Source organism: Mizuhopecten yessoensis, unplaced genomic scaffold (genome assembly GCF_002113885.1).
Source record: "Mizuhopecten yessoensis strain PY_sf001 unplaced genomic scaffold, ASM211388v2 scaffold11173, whole genome shotgun sequence".
Classification (NCBI taxonomy): domain Eukaryota; kingdom Metazoa; phylum Mollusca; class Bivalvia; order Pectinida; family Pectinidae; genus Mizuhopecten; species Mizuhopecten yessoensis.
The window spans coordinates 2,486,120-2,510,475 of NW_018408916.1; positions in this window are offsets into that span (position 1 = coordinate 2,486,120).

Below are 24,356 nucleotides of genomic sequence, written 5' to 3' on the forward strand. Positions count from 1 at the left end.
TTTGGTAAGGAAGCACTGCATGAAGTTTGAGTTTGATCGGCCAAAGGAAACTCAAGTTATCGCATGAAAACAGATTTTCTGTTTATAGTAAGTGACCTTGACCTTTGACCTTCGGACCTGAAAAGCAATCCCAAGCAAGCACTTTTGGTAAGGAAGCACTGCATGAAAAGTTTGAGATTGATCGGCCAAACGAAACTCAAGTTATCGCACGAAAACAGATTTTGTATTTATAGGAACAGTGACCTTGACCTTTGGACCTGAAAAGCAATCCTAAGCAAGCACTTTTGGTAAGGAAGCACTGCATGAAGTTTGAGTTTGATTGGCCCAAGGAAACTCAAGTTATCGCAGGAAAACCTCTGTTCGGACGCCAACGCCGCCGACATAGCAATTCCTATGTGTCACCAGCTTTTCGCAGGCGACACAAAAATGACCCCGAGACTGCTCAATTTAGGCAAACTTTTGTAAAATAATTTTAGAAAAATGTGAAAAATAAAACCTTTAAAGCAAATATAAATAAAAGCTTTAAAATGGGAAAAATGAAAGTTATTTCTCTCTAGGAAAGGAAAGGATTACCAGCCCCTGAGATACCCTAGAAAATGTCAGGAGACCACTTGTTCATGAGGAAAACCTGTCTATAAAGACAACCTGTCTATAACAAGCTAACAACCATTATAACAATAACCTGACTGGTGTTTTCTAAATAACAACCTGTCCATCTATTATGGCTGTTCCTGTATTTATACACAGGAAGTGGTCTTTATACACAGGTAGTGGTCTTAAAACACAGGTAGTGGTCTTTATACACTGGTAGTGGTCTTTATACACAGGTAGTGGTCTATATAGACAGGTAGTGGTCTTTAAAGACATGTAGTGGTCTATTTAGACAGGAAGTGGTATTAATAGACATGTTTTGGTCTTTATAGACAGGTAGTGGTATTAATAGCTATGTTTTGGTCTTAATAAACATGTAGTGGTCTTTAAAGACATGAAGTGGTCTATATAGACAGGAAGTGGTATTAATATACATGTTTTGGTCTTAATAAACAGGTAGTGGTCTTCAAAGACAGGTAGTGGTCTATATAGACAGGTAGTGGTCTATATAGACATGTTTTGGTTTTAATAAACAGGTAGTGGTCTTCAAAGACAGGTAGTGGTCTATATAGACAGGTAGTGGTCTTAATAGACATGTTTTGGTCTTGATAAACAGGTAGTGGTCTTCAAAGACAGGTAGTGGTCTATAAAGACAGGTAGTGGTCTATATAGACAGGTAGTGGTCTATATAGACTGGTAGTGGTCTATATAGACAGGTAATGGGCTTCAAAGACAGGTAGTGGTCTATATAGACAGGTAGTGGTATATATAGACAGGTAGTGGTCTATATAGACAGGTAGTGGTCTATATAGACAGGTAGTGGTCTTCAAAGACAATTCAAACTGTTTAGTTGTCCATCACTTGTTTCATGAAATGTGGTACAATGGTTCTTCTTGAAAATAATAATTCAAGTTCATTTCTACCTACAAAATTAAACACTGGTACCTCAAAAGAATGTAGGTAAAAAAGTTCATACTTAACATGTCTGTCACACAGACCTATTTCTCACAAGTATTTAGTTTAATTCAGATATCCGTCCATACAGGCCACGTTACGACATCATCTGCTAATGAATACCTGTATGTCGTCGGAGTTCACAGTCACAGTAGCTATCACACGCCAAATCTTTAAATTTCTGTGGAGTTTCAGGTCATAACCACGTAAATATAATGTCGACAATAATAAATTTCACACATGTGAGCCGTTAGCATTTGCCATAATTTTTTGGATAATATCATATTTTATAACTAGATTTACGATATTTTATATAAAATGGGAAATAAAAGCTTTCAAAATTGATGGCTTATTCCATATGTCATTTCTCAGATCATGTTTGCGTGAAAAAGTGTACACACTGATTTTATCAAAATATTCTCAGGGTGTTTAAAATTTGAAACTGCAATATTTGGTCGCGTCAATAACACAATGACGTTAACTAGCCGCACAGTAATATGTGGGAACTTTATAAGAGACCAGTGAGGCGCCCAACACAAATCAGTATATATTCTCCAAAACTCACATCTGCCTTTTTTCTCAAGAAAATATAAATATATATATGACACTTGATACCCTGTTATAAAATCGCTTGTAGACTGACATGGGATACTTGTGGAAGTAATATTTTTCTTCATTTTGACTTTTTAAATTTATCACCATAGCAAAACTTGGTCATCTAGTAATTCAGGGCAGTCTGTAGCAAATTAAATAAAAAGCCTTGGCATAGTATGTCGGTTAATAAGATTTACAGTAAAACAAATCTGGATTGAAGTAAATTGTCTTGGTAGCGTTAGAGTTGTAACAAGAGAAATTGGTAACGAGTGAATTAAAACCGGGGTCTTTACTGGCCTATTGAACCAGAATTGGACTGAATTTCAGACTGTGAATTAGCAACTGAGAATTATCATTGTTTCTCTTCTAGAACACCAGTCCTTCACAGAAATACTTCCCATGATGATGGTAGCCATTAGTACAGCTAGGTAGACTAGAACAAACAGTGTAGTTCTGATCAAGGACACATCATAAGTCACCTAACTGCTTTAAATGTCAGCAAGGTTAAAATCTGGTTACCAGGTTTGACAATAAATCAATGACACAGCACCAGTTATAATGTGCTTTGTGCGTGCTGGTCTCAGAAGAAATCGTTTTCATCAAAATTTGTAGACGAGGATCTCAATGCATTGGTGATGTACGTAAAATATCAACAAACAAAAAAACAGATAAATTCTCAATGAGTTGCTAAAAGTTCTCATAAAGGAATCCAGTCATTGAGGATCATTTAACCCATTCATCCCGCCCTTAAGTCACATTTGAACCTTACCAAATCAAAGATTGGGCCGGTCCAGTTTAACTATGTAGGGGTGAATAAGTAAAGGCAATATTATGCATCCTTACATCATTCATTTTGTTGTATGCTTACGCTGCAGACATTTGATTACTATAAATATTCATTTTATTCCCATTTTAATCCACAACTGTAGGAGTCCACACATGCACACCGACATGTTACCCTGGACAACCGACATGTTACCCTGGACAACCGACATGTTACCCTGGACAACCGACATGTTACCCTGGACACTAATTGTGATGGAGATCAGTCCTGCATAGAGAGATATTTGTTTAACAATGCTATACATTCTATAGTATTCGGGTCCATTTTTTCTGTGGATATTGCATAGGGAACAATTCATTCATAATGATTAAATCCGACTAACCTTTATGACACTACCAAAATCAATTTACAATCCCTGCCTTAATAAACTGTTTTAATGGAAGTACATTGAGTCAAAACAGACACCTTATCTTTGATCTGTGCAAATGTTAGTGTAACAATATCTAGGTGCTTTTTTTAACTGAATTATTTGACATAGAAACAATTGACTCTGAACAGAAATACCATTCCTTTAAAATAGCTTGCCTTCAAAGTAAAAACTTTTTTTTACATAGTCTGCATAGAAAGATCAGAAAGTGCAGAATTAAACATCAAAATTAATATGAAAGATGATATGTCCACATATGTATACTTTTAGTGAATTTTAGAGAGCGTTTCATACAGAAACCTGTGCATGTTTTCCACATTTTTTGTCAATTTGATCGTCTGTCTAATTTGAGTTTATCATTTATTTTAAAGAGTAGTAATGATGGGGAGGACCTCCAATAGATGAAAGATATGTTTAATTTAAGATATTTAATCTATTGGAGTTCCTCCCCATCATTACAATCACTACTTCTCTTTTAAATCTTCCATCCATTGGAGTTCCTCCCCATCGCTACTACTCTTTTAGATCTTTCATCTATTGAGTTCTTCCCCATCATTACTACTCCTTTAGATCTTTCATCTATTGGAGTTCCTCCCCATCATTACCACTCTTTTAGATCTTTCATCCATTGGAGTTCCTCCCCATCATTACTACTCCTTTAGATCTTTCATCTATTGGAGTTCCTCCCCATCATTACTCCTCTTTTAGAACTCTCATCTGTTCGAGTTCCTCCCCATCATTATTACTCTTTTAGATCTTTCATCTATTGGAGTTCCTCCCCATCATTACTACTCCTTTAGATCTTTCATCTATTGGAGTTCCTCCCCATTATCACTACTCTTTTAGATTTCTCATCTATTGGAGTTCCTCCCCATCATTACTCCTCTTTTAGAACTTTCATCTGTTCGAGTTCCTCCCCATCATTATTACTCTTTTAGATCTTTCATGTATTGGAGTTCCTCCCCATCATTACTACTCCTTTAGATCTTTCATCTATTGGAGTTCCTCCCCATCATGACTACTCTTTTAGATCTTTCATCCATTGGAGTGCCTCCCCATCATTACTACTCTTTTAGATCTTTTATCTGGTTGAGTTCCTCCCCATCATTACTACTCCTTTAGATCTTTCATCCATTGGAGTTCCTCCCAATCATTACTACCCTTTTAGATCTTTCATCCATTGGAGTTCCTCCCCATCATTCCTACTCCTTTAGATCTTTCATCTATTGGAGTTCCTCCCCATCATTACTCCTCCTTTAGATCTTTCATCTATTGGAGTTCCTCCCCATTATCACTACTCTTTTAGATTTCTCATCTATTGGAGTTCCTCCCCATCATTACTACTCCTTTAGATCTTTCATCTATTGGAGTTCCTCCCCATCATTACTACTCTTTTAGATCTTTCATCCATTGGAGTTCCTCCCCGTCATTACTACTCTTTTAGATCTTTCATCTGTTGGAGTTCCTCCCCATCATTACTACTCTTTTAGATCTTTCATCTGGTTGAGTTCCTCCCCATCATTACTACTCTTTTAGATCTTTCATCCATTGGAGTTCCTCCCCATCATTACTACTCTTTTAGATCTTTCATCCATTGGAGTTCCTCCCCGTCATTACTACTTTTTTAGATCTCTCATCTATTGGAGTTCCTCCCCATCATTACTACTCTTTTAGATCTTTCATCCATTGGAGTTCCTCCCCATTATCACTACTCTTTTAGATCTTTCATCCATTGGAGTTCCTCCCCATCATTACTACTCTTTTAGATTTCTCATCTATTGGAGTTCCTCCCCATCATTACTACTCTTTTAGATATCTCATCTATTGGAGTTCCTCCCCATTGTTACTACTCTTTTAGATCTTTCATCTATTGGAGTTCCTCCCCATTATCACTACTCTTTTAGATTTCTCATCTATTGGAGTTCCTCCCCATTATTACTACTCTTTTAGATCTTTCATCTATTTGATTTCCTCTCCATAATTACTTCTCTTTAAAAATTAATTCCATGAAAGCAAAACCTATTTGTTTTCACTTTTAACATGCAATGCTTAGGTCCACTTATAATTACAGACCCTTTTGTCAAAAGCTTTGTACATAACACCTAAATGATTTAGTCATCAACTGACATTCATATTATATCAAAACTACTTTTTTTCATATGCATTGGATTCTTTATGAATAACTTTCTTTATTATTGTATTCAGATGGTCATTTTAAACCGTTTCAGATGACTTATCCTACACAGATTTCAAAATACATTTTTTCTTTAAAACACACCAGAAGGAAAGTTCTTAAAAAGATGATTATACCTGCTCTAGGTTATTAATATACATCAGCAGAGCCAATTTAAAATTGCTGTACATGTATATAATAAATGTTGACAGATATGTTACATGTACCAGTTAATTATACATGTGACACAGGTAAATTTTACAGACTTTCAGTGCAAAATACAGCTGGTGTAAACTTGAGATTTTTATTAAGGATTCTAGCCACGAACTCTATGACAAAAAAAATACATTTTCACCTTGAAGTAGGAATATGATATATATATTTTTCTGATCTTTGAATTCTTTAACGAGATTCGTCACCCATATGTTACGAAATATCAAAAAAGAGTTGTTTTTTATTTGTAGAATGATACATTACAGATATATGATAGATATTTGTCGGGAAGTTTTGTTTGACAAGCTCTGCAAATATTTAAAAAAAACGCTAGGCTGTTTTACAAACCGCGCTAAATTAAAAGTTAGCTAGAAACATAAGTCGTGGTTAACCAATATGCTCACACTCTGCTTTTGTTAATAGCTGCAATTTAAACCATATCAAAAACAATCATGCCTAATTGCAATTGAATGACAGTTCTTGGTCCTCGCCTTGGAGAACCTCTCCCCCTCTCTACTTTCTCTACATTCTTTGTCCCTTCTATTTTCCTTTTCTGTCTGTTATCCTCTACTGAAAGGCTGCAAGGCCGTAATAGCAGACGCAAAACCTTCAAACTTAAATTCAAATTCCATGGAAATGTTCTACTGCAAGCATTCGTCCAAAGGGACTTGGTGCTATATTAACGATCCCCGTCCCACTGCTGTTTTTCCTATGTTTGGATATAACTGTAGCACAGTTGGGTCGATTCACTACCATTGACTAAGGCAGTAGTATAACAATCTGAAGTCCAGAGTTCGAAGCACGGTCTAGCCTCACTGAATTATTTTTACACTCTAAACACTGTTGTTGATTAATATTATGATTATTTCATCTCTGTTTGTCATAAAAGTCACCCAAGGTAAGGTTTTCTCCTCAGAAATGATTTATCAAAACTATATAGTCGTGCTGGAAAAATAGCTTCCAACGTTAAAGTTATAGTTTTTGGCAGTAGTTCAAGGATCCTTAAGGAAAACATTAACTCATTCACCCCTGAAGACACATTTGAACCCTCCAATTCAAAGGTTGGAATAGTTCATTATGAAAATTCAGGGGTGAATGAGTTTTATTGACTCTTATAGTAAGGAAGTTTTAAAAGATTAGGTGAAAATTGTGAGACTAATTGTTTGCATTGCATTTTGCAGTACCAAGCCACAGTGACCTTGACCTTTGACCCCAAAGCCGCATTATAAGCTTAGGTGTCTGCCCATTAGAATTTAAAATATATAAAAAGAATATAGAAAAGGCCTTGACCTTTAATGTGTGAACTCAAGAAACAATGGAGTTCTTGAACCTTTGTGTGGCTGATGTTAGTTAACTTCATAAAGACATGGAGAAATATTTCAGCTGATATTAAATGATTTTGAACAAGTTTTGGAATGTGCTGTGCCACAGTGACCTCTACCATTGATCTTTAAACTTTAAAATAAGTTCAGTTTTCTCTGATATTGCACCGGTTTATTCTTTTTATAAGCAAAGGTTATAAAACTGACCAAATTAGATCCAGAAACAAATCTGTCCCCCAAACTGATGAACAGAAGGACAGACAGGAACCAACTATACCAACTTCACCTAGCCTTTCAGGTACACATATTTATTTTAATACGCTCTGTTTTAAAATAACAATCTCTATAAACTCTTTAATCAACCTGTGAACTTAAACATAAATCTACACACATCAATTATAAATATATAACAAATTAAGCAAGAAATTCTTCTTAAACACCTGAATTGATAAATATCTCTTTTACTTATTGAAAAATACTGCTAGTATTGAATAGTGTTTTTATTTTTTGCTTCACATTCCTCTAGTTTTCCAATCCGTTTTCTGTACTTGGATAAAAGGCATACAGTTATCTTATCTAAGATGTATTTCACCCCAACTCCTGTTTATCACCTTCTCAGCTTACAGGGGGGAAAAAAGTAATTAGAAACATATTCTAAAATTGAAAAATACATTTCTACAGTAATATTATCAACTAACGAAGAACTACATTTGAACAGTCTTCTGTGTATCGACTCAGATATTTATCTTCCGAAGTTTTCCACCAGAAGAACATGGCCCAACCTTTCAAAATTTCTAGAACTGCCATGTATTTCTTACACTTTTTAGGATTACTCAACAGGAAGTTTTTTTCATACAGTGTTAAGCTTAACAGAATGTTCTTAAGGTCACAGGTCAAGTTTTTATCTTGTAAGCCGTCAGGTATCCTGAGGTACCAGAATACCTCTGGCTACAGTAGGGGCAGATAAGTCCATTCACATACAATCACAGCTTCTACAAATTACTTCATCCTAAAATAACTCCTTAATTCTGTCAAATTAGCCATACATCTTTCACAACTTGGTAACGACTTCAGTAGTCAGGATCTGAATATCCCCGTATTAACTTCACACTAGGAATAACCAGTCAATCTGCTCCAACCTCTTACGCTTTGACCTTTTACTTGTAACTTACCCCCTTTGGTTTACGATAAATACATTAAGGAAATGCTGGTGAACAAGCCGGGGTTCTTTTCCAGGGTTAAACTAGACTCTACTAACTATTGGTTTTATTGGGGTATCTTGACCTCAACTTACCTGCATTAAAAACAGGAGGCCATGTCATTCATTCAAAGTTTTGCCAGGGCTACGGTAGATTCTTATTACATTCATTGAAATTCTGCTACATTGAGATATCATAACTGCTAATAGCTATTCATGGTTAAATTTGAATAAACCTCATTCATCCTTGAATGGAGTTTGAAAAGATATAAATAGTTCAGCTAATGAGAGATTGTGGTAGCAGGGTGGTCAATGGGTTATTGTGTTTAACTCATTTATCCCTACATATTTAAACTGGACTTGCCCAGTCTTTGATTTGGTAAGGTTCAAATGCGGCTTGAGGGGTGAATGGGTTAAACAACACTTAATGAGGAAAGGCCAAGAGCAGGAATCACTGGTTATAACTTTGGTTAACATCAACCTACCAATTAAAACAAGGTGCAGAATGGCTATATTATTATACTTTGAATGGACTAAAAAAGTAAAAGGACTTGGTTAGGGAATACAGGAGGACTAATTTTCACCAAGTTTGGTTTTAAACAGGCAAGTAAAATTAACTGAGACAAAGTCAAAAATACTTCAGAGCATCTTTGATACTGAATCAATTTAACTCACCCCCAAAGACACATTTGAACTCTTCCAATTCAAAGGTTGGAAGAGTTCATTTTGAAATTTCAGGGGTGAATGAGTTAAACTAAATAATTCAGCAAACAGACATTTACTTTCCATTTGATAAATCTTTGGAATAAGTTAAGTTAATTCAATTAGGTGGGGTCTGAGAATTGGAAAATGGATCTACCAACTAGAAACCAGAAGGGCCCTCTTGGATTTGGAATTCGCCTAAAATGTAATGGCACTTATCAGAGCAAGGATTGTTTCCACATTATGTTTGGATAATATAGCTGACCACGTAAAGCCTCAGTAGTTGGCAAAAATACCTCATCAAAACAGACATTTGTTTTTCCATCTTGGTTTCTGAATCAACAAAAAGTAATAGCACTTCTTAAGGGCAAGAATAATACAATTTTTACACAGCTTGGCTGAAATTCTATTGTTTGTTCTTGTAAAGTCAAAACTTTTTTAAAACAGATAAGTAATGCACGAATGACCTGGATTGGTCTAAAATGTAAAAACACTTGATCAGAGTCAGAATTGTTTGCACATTATGTTTGGGTATAACTGACCAGGAAACTTGTGAAGAAAACCTTAGTTGACGTTTTAGACTGGTGATCTAATGAAAATAAATCTGTCCATCACTCACTTGTGTTTGACCTTGCCTGAAACTCAACTAATGACCCTTGAACCTGTGTGTGACCTTTACCCCCAATCAAGTCATGATCATAGAAAATTGTCATAACTCTGGACCAAAGCAGGCTAAATGTACCCAATGAGAAAATAGGAAAATAAACACTCTGTTGTCAACATACAAAGATAGATTTGGAAATCAAATTCAACATAAAAACACATCAACAGGACCCAAGCGACACCAAAATTAAATACAATACTTACCTACTGCATGGTGCCGAGTTTCTGTTGGGTCGCATGACTCTGGACGGGGAAGAAATGGTTCTGTTCTTCATGGCAATCAAACAACTTCCTCAAAACCATTTGATGTCCTGAAAATTGTATATTTTTTTAAATTGAATATTCATGAGAAAAAAAACATGTCTACATGCAATTTATTTTTTTGGTAAGGCAAGATACAATCCTGAAACATCTAATATATATACCAGCAACAGAAACCATTTTAATTACGAGAGTTGTACAGACTGCTGGACACACAAAATGATGTACCATATATATTCCTCATAATACATGTTCCTATATTCTGATATATATATTTTTTATTTCCAAATGAAACATACATTGTACAGCAATGGGCAACCATACAATGGCATCAACCATACAATGGCATCAACCGTGCACCACTGTACAGTAAGAAATAGAGAATTTGTTAACTTAATTCATTTATCAAACACATTAAATGGAAAAACTCAAGATTCTTCATACAACGAACATATTCATACACATAATACAACATTTTGGGATTCACAATTATCCTTAACCAAAAATGCAAAATGAAAGTTACTAGCAGACACCGTACATTGGCGCAAAATCAGAATTTAGATTTGAGGTCAATACTGATAGCAAAACACCAAAAGGTAAACAGACACATAACAAAATGAAAAGCCACCAGGAACCCCAACAACAAAATGGAGGTAAAACTGCTGAATTTGTTAAATATTCAAAATAAATTCCTGGGATTATTTATTGAGAACGTAACTGAATTTGCTTAATTTTTACTCTACTTTGCAGGACTCTATTGAAGCGCATCTGTGAGGTATATGTATGTATGTAAAGACAGTTGCATATATTCTAGACAGATTGAGATTTAATGGAATTCCGATACAAGGATGAGACATCCGGTCGTCAAAGTTTTGAGAGTGCCGAGTATTCACCAACTGTTGCACACATACCAGACACTAAGTGACATGTATCATTATACACTACAGCGATTCAATGGGATGTTCTACACAGCCAACAGACAACCCAAATTACACTTAACTACTGGCTAATTGGAGTTGTTTAACCCTGGGCTGCTCCCATTTCCCTTTGTAAATCACCAAAGGGTACAGATGGGACGGAGGGAAGCTGTACCACTGGACATGTAAATCACCAAAGGCTACAGAGGGAATGGAGGGAAGCTGTACCACTGGACATGTAAATCACAAAAGGGTACAAAGGGGACGGAGGGAAGCTGTACCACTGGACATGTAAATCACAAAAGGGTACAAAGGGGACGGAGGGAAGCTGTACCACTGGACATGCAAATCACCAAAGGGTACAGAGAGGACGGAGGGAAGCTGTACCACTGGACATGTAAATCACAAAAGGGTACAAAGGGGACGGAGGGAAGCTGTACCACTGGACATGCAAATCACCAAAGGGTACAGAGAGGACGGAGGGAAGCTGTCCCACTGGACATGTAAATCACCAAAGGGTACAAAGGGGACGGAGGGAAGCTGTCCCACTGGACATGTAAATCACCAAAGGGTACAGAGAGGACGGAGGGAAGCTGTACCACTGGACATGTAAATCACCAAGGGGTACAGAGAGGACGGAGGGAAGCTGTACCACTGGCCATGTAAATCACCAAAGGGTACAGAGGGGACGGAGTGAAGCTGTACCACTGGACATGTAAATCACCAAAGGCTACAGAGGGAATGGAGGGAAGCTGTACCACTGGACATGTAAATCACCAAAGGGAACAGAGGGGACGGAGGGAAGCTGTACCACTGGACATGTAAATCACCAAGGGGTACAGAGAGGACGGAGGGAAGCTGTACCACTGGACATGCAAATCACCAAAGGGTACAGAGAGGACGGAGGGAAGCTGTCCCACTGGACATGTAAATCACCAAAGGGTACAGATGGGACGGAGGGAAGCTGTCCCACTGGACATGTAAATCACCAAAGGGTACAAAGGGGACGGAGGGAAGCTGTACCACTGGACATGTAAATCACCAAAGGCTACAGAGGGAATGGAGGGAAGCTGTACCACTGGACATGTAAATCACAAAAGGGTACAAAGGGGACGGAGGGAAGCTGTACCACTGGACATGCAAATCACCAAAGGGTACAGAGAGGACGGAGGGAAGCTGTCCCACTGGACATGTAAATCACCAAAGGGTACAAAGGGGACGGAGGGAAGCTGTCCCACTGGACATGTAAATCACCAAAGGGTACAAAGGGGACGGAGGGAAGCTGTCCCACTGGACATGTAAATCACCAAAGGGTACAGATGGGACGGAGGGAAGCTGTCCCACTGGACATGTAAATCACCAAAGGGTACAGATGGGACGGAGGGAAGCTGTCCCACTGGACATGTAAATCACCAAAGGGTACAGAGGGGACGGAGGGAAGCTGTACCACTGGACATGTAAATCACCAAAGGGTACCGAGGGGACAGAGGGAAGCTGTACCACTGGACATGTAAATCCAGCAACAGCTAAGCAGTTTTTGTTGACATTGTTGTTGCGTAAAAAATCATACATAGAAATAAGGAATATCAATTCCATTTCTGGTAATAGTCACTTTTTATCTCTTAAGAAAGGCCAATTTTTTTATCATATGTCAAATTGATTAAATTCTTCACACTTAACCATACTAAAAGTATGTCCTCGGTTACCAAGTGGCTGGGGAAAATGGAAAATCTTTGTGTTTGGAGGGCTCATAATATTATTAATTGACCTTCAGCTAGGGGCAACAAATGAAACACTTACACTCAATTGTCTAGCATTTTTGGTAAGGGGAGATAATTAGCTGGAATGGTGTAACAGAAAATAAGTGTTTCATGTTTCGTCACACTTAGCACATTCAATTCGGTGAGCGAGGAAGTGCTTTTCTTTATTTTTTTTGTATCACTTTAGCTATCATTTTTTCAGTAAAATGTTACAAACTGTTGATAACCTGATATCACGACCACATTTATAATGCCATTACACTTCCACGATTGTTAATATGGGATTTGGGACATTTCATGTTTGCTGCTAAGTATGCGTTAAAGCTTGTATCTTAAAAAAAATGAAAAAAGATAAGAAAAAGAATGTGTCTCAAAACGCAATTAAGTCATTTAAGAACCTAAAAAAAAAACATTTTTAATGGCCAAATTTTGCAGTACACATGTGATTTGGCTGCCAATCAAGAGATACGATTATTCATCAAAAGATGAATATATATATACTGTATAGTACTGGGAAATTTTCGTCGGTCAAATTTGTTTCGCCCTTCGCCGGTCAAATCCATTTTTGCTCAATATTGAATTCACCCTTTACATTTAATTACTATGTACATGTATGTATATTATGTTGTTTACAAAAGTTCGCTGTAATGATACTTATGCCCTCATTACGGAGGGAGGAAAAGGCGAAAGTCAAACTACAGTGAAAAATGTTCTGCTATACAGTTTATAATTTAAACATAGATATATATTCTCATCATATAAAAGGAGATTACAAACAAACTTTAAGTGCACCAAGTTACGAGGTCTGAACTTAAAATGTACCTCCTCTATTGCTATTGGAGACAGAATATCTAACAACTGTGTTAGCGAATCAATTCATGCCTGGATACAAATTTTCCTTATCAGGATAATGACCCTTAGCTTCCTTCCACGGCATTCGTCTCTAATAGTCCCGACACAGAGTGCAGTATAGGGATGACTGCCACGCGGACACTTTACCCAGTATCCCAGTGGTGACAAGTTCGTACATTAAAAAAAGATTCCGGAGTTCACTGCTGTGCAGAAATTCAAATAAACAATTCTATCTAATGAGTTAACCACATTGGTCCATTAATCTCAGGGATGCCCTGCAAATCCATCTACGTAGCAATCCTATCAGGAGAGATTCTTCTGATATCTTCTCCATCTCATCCTGTTTACAAAGTCTTACAAGTCTGGCATTCTTGTCAGAACATCCATAAAAACTCATATAATTTATCCAAAATTTGAAGAAATTATGCAAAAAAAAGCAATATTGATTAAGCAAATCCATAAACACTGAATGCAACAATTACGCATCTGAAATAGATTAGGATTTGTTAATATATCATTTTCATACAACAACAATTTCTTGAACACTGTAAAGACTAGAAGGCATTATATTTCTTATGTCAAAGTTGTAAAGCATTAATATATACATGAATTGTCTAAATGAGACAGCATGTACTAGGTTAGATCAGACAGTTGTCTAAATATACATGTCTTATTTTGGTAGTTTTCATTAGCAATGGAATTGCTCCACTATGTTGGATAAAATAGTAAGTCAGAATATTCAGGGAGGGGTCAGATTAAACAGGTTTCACTCTAGTTTTATTCCACAGCATCAATAATACAGAAACAGGCACATCTGGAATATCCTGTTATTTGCTGAGTAGGCAGAAACTTATATTTCAAAAAACATAATTTTTAAATTATGTTGGATTATCAAAACATTTCAAGTCCTTAAAAATAAACCATTTAAATAATTAAGGCATTTTGACTGATTTGCAATATACAGAACAAACCCGGATAAACTTATGAAGGAATTATTTTAGATTTAAATTTCCAGCAAAACATAATTGCTCATGTCATTTTTGTTAAGAAAGAAAATGTTTCTTAATTGACAAATAACAACTTAATCTTTAGTTGTGTTATTAGTTTTTTCTGGCTATTGGATTTGGTCCGTTTCTCACCGTATGTCTGACTTACCAAAGTCCAGGCTCAACCAGATTATGTAATTTTCATGTATAATCTTACTTTGCTGGAAAAACTAAAAACCTCTTTGAACCCCCCAGACAGTCTCTTTCAAGCACCTATAAACCTATAAATCAGACTCAATCAAACTCTTGTTATTTATGCCAAAACAATTGTGTGATCAAGAGTCTTGATACTGAGAATTCTAATTACTTTGTATAATTAATGTAATTTATATATACATACCCGCACAACAGGTGCTCTTCAAAGCGATTCATATAAGGTGGTTTACGCACCACAAGAATGAGAAGTTAATTGATAGACTCGATGCCTCTTAAACCATCTGAAGAGTAAACGGTTCTGCGGCATGTTCAAAGATTTAAATGCTGGGGAAATAAGAAAAAATGGAACTATTCCCTGTTATTTTGTTTCGGTGTAAATAAGTGCAGACGTATAGATAACTGTCTGATTTTAAATTTCTTAATATACTTTCTTCTGGAATAGGACAAAAACTTGCATCTACTTCTTCAAAGAATTCCATTGCGACACTTAACTGCTTCACCTGATGCTTATGAAAGAATGCCGATACATATTTATTTTTTTGTTACATTTTCTTTTTATCAAGTGTTGTGATGGCATGAAGACAGTTGAAGGTTTGCTCATTTTCTACCCTTCTCATATATGAAATCTTGCATATATACCTCGGAACTGGACTGGGTCATTCCCCGGCGACCTGGTACCTCCATTGGTAGCGCATCTGGCTAGAGTAGGAGGGTTCCGAATTCAAATCCTGGTCTAGCCATGCATTTTCTCTCTCCTGTTATAAAAGTAGAAATGTAGCAGCATTGGACTAGGTCATTCGCCAGCAACCAGGTCGCTAAATTTGTAGAGTGTCCATCTACAGTTTGGAGGGTTCCGGGTTCGAATCCCAGTCTAGCTTTGCATTTTCTCTCTCTTGTTACAAAAGTTGGAATGTAGCAGAACTGGACTGTATCATTCAAACTCCATCATGTAGACTAATTGTTAGAGCATAACTGGCTAGAGTTCAGAGGGTCCCAGGTTCGAATCCCGCTCTGGCTGTGCATTTCTTTTGTTACAGTGGTGCTGTGTGTTGTATTATAATGTAAATAGTATTGTGTTTCAGGTAGAAGACTTAAAAAAAGGAGGGAAGAAAGTAACGGTGCTGGAAAAAGAATGACCAGGTAACTCAATTGCTTTGAGCATTCATCTAGACTTTGGAGGGCCTGGGTTAGAATCCTGGTTTGGCATTGTATTTTTACTCACCTGTCACACTTGGAACTGTTGTTTTCAGTGAATACCATAACTTACTGCAGTCTGTTGGATTGGTAATTGAGAGCCATTTTGTTACTCCATTACCTTTTTTATGTTTGTTTTTATTTGCTCGACAGCCTTCATTTCAAATCATGTTCCCATGCCATTAACTCATTCACTTGTTAAATTGTACATTTGTACCTAGTCTGCCCTTCCGGTACAGTTAAATACATGCAGGTGTAGGTGCAGGGCTTTTCCTTGATAGAAATACAATCCTCACACAGTTGTGGGTATACATGCACACACGATTGTCCTGTCCAATTTGACGGTCAATTGGAAGTCCTAATAGTTCTGACCACATGACCACACTAGATTACCAACTGTCAAATCAAAACATCGGCTTTTCATATTAAGCTGCGTGGACCCACATTCCCCTACTCTAGTTCACATCAGCAGTAAACACCGGCTATATGGTAAACATTTAGGCACCCATGAGAAACATGTTTTCAAGCTGAGACTCGACTTTTTTCTGCATTTCTATTTAACATCGTTACAAACAGTGTTGGCATGTTTGACTGAGAGCGACAAATGGCCCATGAAATGTTGCTTGGTCCATCGTATCTGTAGTACCCCACATACAGAGGCCAATAGAATAGAACTACACACAAACGCAGAAAACGTGAAATAGTATCGGATACTCTTCTTTCGAAATGACTTTCTACAATAAATTTCTCCAAGAGTCCCGACTCTTCAAATCAAGTTCAAGCGAAACTGACACCATTCTCACTGGAGAATTGTACAATCATCCTCTACATCTATACGCAGTAGGTATTTTGGGAGATTTACCAAATGTGCAAGACTGGGAAACCCCTACATTTTACTTCCGAATCCATCTGCGCTCATGCAAAATAAGATCGTACTAAATAAATATTAAACTGGGAAAACAAGATAAATGTTTGTGTTGAAAGATCCACAGCTGTAGTATGTCCAAGTTTACATAGAGTTGATGCCACTATGAGCTATTTAAAGTAATCTGTAGACAACTTCTTGTACAACGAAACTACTCTAGTAAGACCCCCTGTCTATAACAACCATCTAAACTAATTCCAAGTGTTGTTTTCCATATAACTTCTCATTAATACTACCTGTCTATAACAACCATCTAAACTAATTCCAAGTGTTGTTTTCCATATAACTTCTCATTAATACTACCTGTCTATAACAACCATCTAAACTAATTCCAAGTGTTGTTTTCCATATAACTTCTCATTAATACTACCTGTCTATAACAACCATCTAAACTAATTCCAAGTGTTGTTTTCCATATAACTTCTCATTAATACTACCTGTCTATAACAACCATCTAAACTAATTCCAAGTGTTGTTTTCCATATAACTTCTCATTAATACTAGTCTACCTGTCTATAACAACCATCTAAACTAATTCCAAGTGTTGTTTTCCATAAAACTTCTCATTAATTAATACTAGTCTACCTGTCTATAACAACCATCTAAACTAATTCCAAGTGTTGTTTTCCATAAAACTTCTCATTAATACTACCTGTCTATAACAACCATCTAACCTGTCTATAACAACCATCTAACCTGTCTATAACAACCATCTAAACTAATCCCAAGTGTTGTTTTCCATATAACTTTTCATTAATACTAGTCTACCGGTCTATAACAACCATCTAAACTAATTCTAAGTGCTGTTTTCCATATAACTTCTCATTAATACTACCTGTCTATAGCAACCATCTAAACTAATTCCAAGTGTTGTTTTCCATATAACTTCTCATTAATACTAGTTTACATGTCTATAACAACCATCTAAACTAATTCCAAGTGTTGTTTTCCATATAACTTCTCATTAATACTACCTGTCTATACTAGTAATAACCATCGATTACTAGTTTACCAAATATGTCAAACTGTGTTTTTGTTTCCTAAAACAATCTGTCCATAAAAAACATCTATCTATTAAAAAAATAAACTCCCCGATTGCTACCATGGAGGTCTTAATAGACAGGCTTCACCCTCACCGACCAGCCCCTTCCCCCACCCTACCTTCCACCCCTCACCCCTAAACTACTGACACACTGTCCTATCTGACAAACAGATCGATTTTCCTCTAGATGTTGGTAAAGTCAGGTTTCACTGTAGGAATTTCATGAGGCTGTATACTAACAACAAGTTGACAGATACACCACATGTATTTAGCAGTAGACATTCTACTTAAATTGAAACTAATTGCTTTTATGATTTTACTACTACTGAAAGGCATGTTTAGCTAGATCCAATAGCATGTGCATCAGGAAATTCAGGGCAATTTTGTCTGAAAGTGTCGGTGCAAATTCGTTTAGGATAAACCAGCCCCCCCCCCCCCCCCCCCCCCCCCCCCCCCCCCCTTCAGACTTGGAGTGGGGAGTGGGAGGGGGAGTGGGGAGCGGGGAGGAATACATATATATGAAGATGAAGTTTAGTTAGTGCCCTGGCCCACTCATTTTTTCAGTTTCCGGATTCGGCACTGTAAACAGAACCGATTTCCGAGATTCGAGAACCAAATTGAATAACAAGTTCACTTTGAAGTTTAAGATAATACAGCTAATCCACTATATCGGTTCTAGTTCCGCAAGCTGTAATCCTTGTCGAAGGTTTTTGGAACACGGTTAAGATAGCCATCTTGGATTTGTTACACTGCCACGGGTGCTATACAATTTTACCTGAATCTTTCATCAAAGACAAACCTCAGACTTGTGGGTTTTTGATCATGGGTGTATAAAAGATATTGGGGAGTGTGAATGGAGCGCGAGATTAAACTCCTGAGAGAGAGAGAGATGGGGTGAGGGATTGGGGTGAGGGATGAACTAGTATTCTGTACCTGCACGGACCTTAATGGACCGGTGATGCTGCAATCATGGCTGGCGATCAGTTAGCTAATATTTCCCGCATCGCCTGATACCCTTTGACTGCTCGCTGGTGTCAGGAAATGGGCCATCGGATACTCATATTTAGTTAGTTCAATCTTGTAATTACTGCCGATGAACTCCGAACATCCGCTGATTTATAAACTCCAGTAGGCAAAGTCAGATAAATCCAGCAGTAAAAATACTAGGCTAGCGGAGATATTTTTTGCGGTTAGAGAAGTAACCTCTGTCAGTCTGCAGATCACACTGCAATTTAAAACGAGCAACTAAAAACGTTATAACGTCAAAAAACGGGAGAACTGCATCAGAGCCGGATGTGGTGAGTTTATTAGAGTGTTTTTTCCCGCGCATCGTTAAAATGTTCGGTAGCTTCCGAAAAAGTAAGTTTCGAATTTGTTTCTGCTAGCTTCATTGACTTTGTCCGACCCACATTATATTAAAAATATACTGTTTTTAGAATTTTGTGGATCCTGAAAGCGATCTTCGGAAGCTGCAGCGGGATGATGTGGATTAATTAGGTTGCCTAACAAGCGTCAGCTGTGGGAAATTTCCCTTTAACTCAGCGGTAGAGCAACGGGCTGGATAGCCAAGGGTCGCAGGTTCGAGGCCCAGCGACGACACTATATATTTATCTTTATCACTATTTCTCGTGACGTCCTACTACAAATACGTGCCGTTGACCCTCCCCGTTCAAGGTAGGGGAACTCAAAGAACATGGGTTAGTGTTTAAAAAAAGGGGGAAATAGTGTAAAAGATGTGGATTAATAACGTTGCCTTACAAGCGTCAGCTGTAGGGAATTCCCCTTTAGCTCAGCGGTAGAGCATCGGGGCTGGAGAACCAAGGGTCGCGGGTCCCCGTTTATCACTATTCCTCGTCCTACTACATACTAGCCTCGTCTGTAGTTACATATAAATATATATATATATATGTGCTCCAAATATTGAGGGGAAATGTTCAAGAAAATTGACATAAGCTTGTTTTTTTTTCTGAAGTTCTCACTGCCCCTGGACCCTTCAGTAGGCCTATAGCTAGTCACTGTTAGAGACTGAAATGTTGGAGGTTAATTCTTTGTCTGATTTTCCTTTTGATTGTACAATTGTTCATCTATTTAGCAACGAATTAAACTGTATATAATGACGGAGCTCGCGTGGTAAAAAATACCACTGGTTTACATTTCAAATGAAAATATCGAAGAACAGTAAGAACAGCGGTTCAAGTTTCCAAAAATGGATATTTATAATGTTACTGAAGCAATACTAACAATATTTTCAATCCCGAAAAGAACAGCATAACCACTCTGACATATCTACAATATATGTAACATTGACCTTGACGTTTGACCAAGTGACCTCAAATACCATTCAATGCAATTCAACAAACTGCCCATGTGCAAGTTTAAGCACGACAGATCGAGAACAGCTGTATCACATGAAAAATCTCTTTCCAGTAACAGTGACCTTGACTTTGACCTTTGTTTGCTAGTGCCTTTAAATAAAATCCCATTTATCATAGTTTCATACCATACATGCATCCATGTTGGAGTGTTTTACTAATTATATAAATGTGTGGCCACAAAAGTCACTGATTACAAAAACCACGGAAGCTTAATTTCAACAATATTTTATACGGCAATGGCTGTAAAACCAATACAAAAATACATTTTTAAAAGGGGTGTGACTGAATTCGCAGGTCCCTGCGACGGGATGTAGATATAATCATGCATTTTACACACAATTGAAGTGTATGTCTAAAATAAAAGATGAAAATTGTCGAAATATTTAAACTTATTATAACTGAATTTTGACCCCTTCGTATGGTCCGTTTTATCGCCCGATGGTCCCCATTTGATGAAATATGAATATTGCTTATCAGGTCTCTGAAATTAAGACACTTCTCAGTAGAGTTGTAAATATTTATCACAGGATTTTAAATATTTACCTCTGGGCGTGGCCATTTTTACGGTACGTGGTTCCTCTTCAGTAGAACTTTCACCCACATAGGTAATGCTAGTGACTGACATGACATAGTAAACACAAAAAGAAAGGGTTTAGAATTATACCCCCATAAGTCCTAACTGATAATACAACTTGCAATTTGAACTCCAATCCTCTACCCTATGAGTGACACTTGTTTTTGTTTTTGTTATTGTTTTCCATGTAAACAAACTTGAATATAGCATACAACGCGTCCAAGTATACATTTTAAATGTCTGTACAAGTGTAAAAGTTCCTGATTGGAACGCATATATACGAAAGATTGGAAGGGAACGCTAAATATTAAATTTCAAATGTTTGTCATTAACTTTTGTATCAAATGAAGGTACAGCCTATATATTTGATAAAAAAATACGTTCAGTTAAAATCTTCTTGTTCATCACTTTTTTCTGAACAGGTCCTTTTATGTGAAAACATGTTGAAACCGGACGATGAGTTTAGCCGTACTACATAATAATCATAAAGCCACCTAGTCCTCGCTTTATGCCAGATGAGGCAAAAATTGCACAAGTTATACTCAGATAATTGCATGGATCTCCTTATTAAAATTAACGATTTCTTTATCTATTATACCCCCTCCCAGGGCAGCAGCAGTTCACATCGCTGACTATGCATTTTAATGGAAAAAACAATGCAAAATTATTCAAGGTAGACTTTTGCAATTAAGATACATTTTAAAATTATTTCCCCATGTAGATAGAATATTTTCTAGTTCTAACCGTCTTCGGACATAGTCTGTTGCGATAACACAAAACTTTGGAAAATCACGTTTTCATTTCTAAAACGGGCATTTCTTAAATTTCCGCGATTCATCACAACAATCCAAAGTGAGTAAAATAAGTGACCAAGTTCCAAAGCATAATTTCAAACAAGTTTTGAAAATGTCTAGCCGGTATTTTTAGCATGAAAAAGATATGTCAGATTTTGACGGAATGTCATATTCAATTTTAGTATCTACTGAGAAGGTAACTTAACCCATTCACCCCTAAAGCCACATTTGAACCTTACCAAATCAGAGTCTAGGCAAGTCCAGTTTAGATATGTAGGGGTGAATGAGTTAAGACATTATTTAACGGTTGTCTCCCCGTTCAGATATAGAATTCACATGTCATGTTAAGTACCACCAACGAGTTTTCGATGATAATACTATTTCCTTCTGATTTTATAGAAAGACAACCATGACAGTCGTTATATATTTGTCCGTTTACAGCAGTAGTCATCTCCGAGCAGATATATAACGCATGCGCACCATCAAGCACGTGAATGAGTTAATGCGTAGTCTGTCGACAGGGGACCGTCCTCCTGGTACTCTGTTTACCAGCAGGTGTCTTACTTTTTTGCACTAAAAAAATATCGATGGCTCTTAGCATGTAATTTCATCTTTACTCCGGACAGCTGTCAGAGGATAAAAGACATCACCTGTTAACATGGAAGAAACAGGTTGTACCAGCATCTAGGTCGAACTCTATAGTTTCAACTCGACACATCGTTTGGGATTTGGGAGGCAGCACTTATCTTTATGAAAAACTATTTTGAGAAGTAAAATGGACAAAATCCTAGTTTAATACAGGTGATCTCTCTGCATGCGGTGACATTAAGGCCCTGATATAAGATGCGGTGTCCCAGGGATGCTGTTTTTACAGGATTGAGATTTATCAGAGGTCGCCTACCAGCGGATACCGAATCGGTAACTTGGAGGCTGGTACGATCGTTAGCGCATGGGGCATGTCTCAAAATACATTTTTTATGTGACGAAAGAAGTCAGACAACTTCAAAGTCTGATACTTTACTGAACCTATATACATATTCCCCGACCCTGGGAGAGATTGACAGACAGTAAAACCTCGCTATATTGCCGCCATTTGTCAAGAGATATGTTGGCGTTATAGAGGAGTTTGGCAATAGATTGAGGGAAATGTATCAAAGAAAACGAGAAAAATGGACATTGAAATAAGTTGGCAGTGAACGAGGTGGCAAAGTAAACGAGGGGCATTATATCGGGTTTTACTGTATAATTTACTTTCTATCCCCGCGAAATGACTGACTCCTATGGCCCCAAACCAAGGAAGTTCCTGAATATAAGGTCATCTAAATAAATGCCATGATTTCATGCTATTTCAAATAATAAAAAAATGAAATGCAACTTTTTTGTTGGTTTGTTTGTTTGTGTGGTTTTACGTCCGCATCACTAGGCCCAAGTAGTTCGGTTATCCAGCAGACGACTTAAATGTAACTTTCTTGATGTGATACATTTGTATTTATACAGGTGTCAGAAACCTTTGAGAAACCTAGTTGACATTATTCTCGCAAAGGTTTCTGAATGAAAAGTTGCTTTTGGAATAATATCATATATGTGTGCAATAACTTCTTTCAATTTTTGTTTTGCTAAATATGGAGAAGTAAGAAGTTTAATTTTTACTTTTTAACAAGAAAAAAAAGAGAGGAAAAAAATAAATCTGTTTCAGATAAAACAGTCATTTATTACCTTTGGACTTCTGAGGGGAAACATTAGGATTCCATTTTATTTTAGAATATGGTGCCAAAAAGAAACGTCTGCCACTAGTTGTGGTCAGATGTAAAGGTAATTGTTGTTGACGTACATACTTCATTGATTTGACGCTAGACATCATGGTCGGTGCCACACGTGGTTGAGGAACTTCCCGAGAACCTGGTGTCTGCTCAGTTTTTGTAGCGGTTCATGTGGCGTAGCAAATAATTTTTCGGAATGTATGCTTACAGAAGTTCGAAGTATCCGGGGAGCGTAGCGCAGGAGGTAGGGAGTTAGCTGGAGAAAAATGATTATATTAGGCCCTAGGAGCAATCTCTCGTGTTCTGGGAATTCCTTTTAGTCTGATTATTAACAAGTAAAACCTGACTTTTTTTATGAATAATATTTAATTTGGTACTTTACTAAGTATTTTTGATTTCCATTAAAACTTCGAGATTTGCCAATGTTTATAGACATAACAACACTATTTTATCAGATTTTTGATTTTATCCTTTTTGATGATTGAAACGGACGGTCCATATTAATCACAAAATTGAAATTAATACAAATATATGATTAAAAAATATCTTGAATATTTTAGTTTATGCTTTAGCATACAAGCATACACGTGTGCTATACGCCAATGAGTTCATGTTTCATTCCTTGATGTTTTGGTGTCTCCTGGTTTTTAAAATATAAAGGTTGTTCATGCATGTTGGCATTGGGGTATATGTTTTGTGTTTTCCACTAATAATGATGATTAATAGAATTTTAGTTGGTCTGGTCAAAACAAGATTTTTTTTGCTTAGACATCTTAATGAGGTCAGTCAATTAAAAGGTAAAAAATACCTTGGCAAATCAATCTGTTGAGCCGTGTTTGGCAATATTTGGTAAAGATTAATGCAAATAAAGCTTTACCTTGTACATTTCGCAATAGAGAATTATTATTTTACGTTTCTCTCGTGTAAATTCGTTTGCAAGAACGATCTCGAAATATTGTGTTTCTGCATACTGTATGATTTGAAGTTACATCAATCGTAGAACTAGATTTCCAAATTTTGCAGTTTTTTTCAAAAATCGTAAGTTCCACCTTTGATAGCCAAAAACCGTTCCATTTATT